A 4,738-nucleotide genomic window follows, 5' to 3' on the forward strand; every position below is an offset into this window, starting at 1 on the left:
TTGCATTTATAGGACTGTTATTACAAATTGTGTATGTATTATTGACAGACAAAATCTCATGCATTCTGATCTTATATTCGTTTAAATCTAATATCACTGAGGTATTTTCTTTATCTGCACGTGTAATTAAGATTTCAGGATGTTCTAAAATGAAACGTTTTGTGATGTCTATACTTTCTTTTAATGGAACATGTTATTATAATTATTGTTTTTAATGTGATGTTCGTGATTTAATGTCTTTAAAATTGTAATTGACTCGTTACGAATTAATGTACGTGATTTTTCATCTAATTTCAAAATATTATTCTCAATACGTTTAATGAATTCAATCATCATTTTCTCTTTATTACAATTGTTGTTAGGCAGATTAAATCTTTGACCTAGCTGTAATATTTGTTTTATTTTATCTGAAATATCACAACTACTTAAATTGACGAGCCAATTTTTGTTAATATTATCAACTTTGTAATTTAAATCAAATTTTTCTGGTGTGATGTTAATATGGTATGTCATTTCAACGTTGGAAGTACAGACCTCTTTGGTTGTAATTTTAGCAATTTCTGAAGAACAAAACCATAACGTCCAACATTTGGGACAACGTTCTTTGATTCTTGATTTTCTTGATTTTGAACTTTTTTAAAAGATCGGTCTTTGCAATGATTTACATAAAAAAACAATCGTTCGGTATTAACAAGCAAAGCGACACGGAACGATTGCCCGCCGGTTACTTACCGATTTTGTGCCATCATCTCCTCTTAGACAATTTGTCTCCTCTCTTTTCTCCGTCTTCTTCATAAGTAGGGTAATTCCGGCAAATACGCCGCACTGGGATTTACACGCAGAAGTCAGAAAAAATAGAAGGAGTGATGGTAATTTTCCCGCAACTATTCTGTTACATGCCTTTATGTTATATTAGTATTGTGTTATGATTTCAGTTTCTTACTGTTAATATTAATGAAATTATTATGAGTTGAATCGATTTGTCACTGTAATAAATAACGTCATCATAAATTAAAGTCTACATAAAATGATTACTGTAGGGCGTGTAAAAGACTTAATGGTTATTTCATATGGGATACATAAGTGTAGTGGAATAGTAAAGCATATTGTATAGCAAAATATAAGTGCTTTGCTTTCATATTCTTTGTTTAGTTTGTTGTCTTGTATATCTCACCTTTTTGGGATATGCCGTATTTTTAGCGAGCGGAATTTATGCTCAAAGCATACAAAGCGCGCAAATTGAATTCAGTGCGTTAAATGCAATAAACGCATTATATGAAACGCATTATATGTACCTCAGGTCATAACACTTGTAATATATATAGGAAGATTGTAATTATTATTTATTATTTCATATATAATAGATATTTATCATTCCTATTCCTTAATAAAACTTTATAAACACATTTTATAAGTTATTATATCATTTTACATCTTATTTATATCCATTATTTATAAATTTTTTCTGAGCTGTACGTACTCCTCCTTTCCCTATGAATAGCTATATATTCCACCTCTATGAGATATACGGCAAAAATGCAAGGGTTTATTTTTTGCAAAAAGTTTATTTTTTAATATGAAAAATAAATATTTCGAATTTCTAATATTTTTTTCATAGTAATAGACAGTACAAAAGTTTTACTGATATAGTTTACTTTAAACTTAATAAATTAAGTTTTTGATAGGTGCGGCTGAAGTTACAACTACAACTTATGACACAGACAGACGTTTTATACAAAAATATTCTCCCTCCTCGTCATTGAATTTCGCACAACTTTGTTCGATATCATAAGTACGTTCGCACTACTATTTTATTTTATTTAATTGAATTTTTTAATCTAATTTTATTCATCATGTTTCCTGTTAGAATTTGATAATTTGTGACATACGGCAATCGTAATTAGATCAAAGATACAAGGATTAGCTTGACGTAATAAAGGATCGATATTGGGCTAAAAATCTCTTTATTTTACGATTTGCGTGTAATTATATAACTTTATATTTTATCAAAATTGTTAAGTCAAAATTGTTGTGACTTCATTATTTTCGCACATCTTTGCCTGATATCATAGGTATCTTGTACTATTATTTAATTTTACTTAATCTAATCTTATTCATGATATTTCCTCTCAGAACTTGATAATTTCGTGATACACGGCAATCTTAATTAGACCAAATACATGAGGATTAACTTGACGAATTAATTGATCGATTGGTTCAACTCTTGCTGGAAAATCGGTTATTTTACGTTCTGCGTTTATTTATGCTAACTAATTTTGTTGTGACTTCATTATTTTACTTATTTAATTATTTTATACACTAAAGATGGCCACATCTTGACTGAAACGTTTATGTTTATTTATGTCAACTTGAGGAATTTTTAAATATGTAACTTTTGCTAACGACATCCAGCGTGTGGCTTTTTTGCTCTTGTATTTATATATTGTATATTTAAGCCACGTTTGACAAATTTAATATCTTGTTAGAAGCGTGACAGTGAAGAGCGCTAATAAATGAGTTTCTGTGCCTTGTGTGATCGCTCGAGATAACGAACAAACCTATACAATTGTAATCTTCTGTGCACGAAACCCACGAATTCCGCATTGCAGTGGACGTATTGTTATATTTAGTCGGCGTAAAATCGACAAATATCATTAATTGCCACGACCTTTCCCATACATTCGTTCTATTTTTCAATAACTTGATTAGATATATTCCACTTCATGAAAATAGCTAGACACACTTCGGAAAGCTGAATTCTGGTATTATTAGATCGATAGAACATTCAACCAAATCTTATTAGGAAACGAACAAAGCTTTCTTAAAACGAAATTAATAATAAGTAGTGAAAAATTAGACAGAAATTCTTTTGTGATTGTATAGCAAAAATGGATCGTCTTTGTGCAATTCTTTTCTCTCGAAATAAAATGTCATTATTTCAATTTTAGTCCTTAAATAGTTTGTAACAATTGTCAAATGAAGCTGAAAATAAAATTATATAGTTTTGAGAGAGGTAATTTCTTTAAATTAAAGTTTAGTACACTATTGAATTTACTGCAATCTTTTCATGTAGGATTCTTTAATGTTTTAAAAATGGCAATTCAATAACTTCATATAGAGAAAAATGTCTTGTATCGATCCAATGAATTATATCAAACGAATAGAATTCGAAAAATTTAAAATTTGAATAACACTTTAAGTCGTCATGAATGTTTAATGTCGTCGACGTTTACGTGTTTCAACATGTTCAGATATTTCTTTTGCACGACATTCTACAGGTAAAACTTAAAAGAAAAAAAAACGTGATCTGATTGAAAATCCGATAAACTTTTCTATTATCTTGTAAGAAACATTTATGCAAATCTCAAATTGAACCAGTATGAAATTTTATCGATCTCTCTAGAAAAACAGAAATACTTTATTTGCTATTGAAAAATATTGTACTATTTGCTATTTTGTAAAAACTATTCTCTGCAATATGAGAAAAATATACTTTGTTGATATTTGTTGGTGCGAAACACTTAACCGCCACTTAAGTGTCATTGTCTGTCACTATGAATGCACGATATATTTATCGCTGTAAATGCAATAATTAGAGGCGAAGAAATTTGCCCCGATCAATGTATTGAGTTACTACAGCTCTGTCAGTGGGAAACATGCGACTTGATTTTTAAATTCTTATATCTAAAGAATGCAAAATTTCAATTCCAACCTTTTTGTTTTTCGTTTTTATATCACTTCATCGACACGTAGAAACAAATGTGCCGGAAATAATCTACTTTCAAGTCTAACTTTTGGTTATAGAAACTTTTGGTTATAATGAAACTTCGATTTCACTTCATCTCACTTTATGAAACTTTACTTATTTAAGTGATAACTGTAACCTTAACAGAATTCCAAAGTCAAGAAGAAAAAAATTTTCTAGATGCCATTTGGCATCAATTTGATATTTTGTGAGATAACTACACAAAAGCGAAAGTGTATAAAACTCTTTTCAAACGTTGATAATATCTAAAATCTACATGTATATGTGTATATATGTGCATCAAAGTTTCTAAGGAATCAAAAAGATTAATATGCAGAATTTGAAGATGTGCATGCTGGTGCATGGTACTGAAAAGATTCAATGGTACTGAAAGGGAAGTAATAAAAAGATGCAGACAGGTTGTCGATAGCAGACAAATTCGTCTGGCGCCCTGTCTGGTGCTAAAGAAATAAAGTATAAAATTAGCTTTTTCATCATTTTTACGCGCCTCACTTTGCGTGTTTCACGATGATGAAAAGTGCTTGTCTATCTCGCAACCGGGTACACTATGAGAAAATACATACCGGTATAAAGAAGAGGAAGAGGAGAAGGAAGAAAGAACAAGCAGCAGAAAACATACAGCGAGAAAACTGTCGTGACACCGTCGTCACGCCAAGGCTTGGTGACCCGCAAACAGCGGGACACTCCATTCCACAAAGGCTGTCCGTCAAGCATCAATAATGTAGAAGGGTCGTAGCGTGGCCTTGCCATGAGGTATCGACTCGCTCGCAAATATCGATTCCATCCGCGTGACCCGACAGTTCAAGATGCTGCCGTGTACGCTATACTCGTACAAAGTCATTTCCATCGTCGCACACGCATACAAGCGCTATGTCGCTGACCAAATGAGCCGTAATCTGTTTCCACATTGCAAACGGATTCTTGCATAATTATACAAGGAAGATGCTACGTTAATTTTATCATGAGTTCCAC

This window comes from Trachymyrmex septentrionalis, unplaced genomic scaffold, assembly GCF_001594115.1.
Source record: "Trachymyrmex septentrionalis isolate Tsep2-gDNA-1 unplaced genomic scaffold, Tsep1.0 scaffold137, whole genome shotgun sequence".
Lineage (NCBI taxonomy): Eukaryota > Metazoa > Arthropoda > Insecta > Hymenoptera > Formicidae > Trachymyrmex > Trachymyrmex septentrionalis.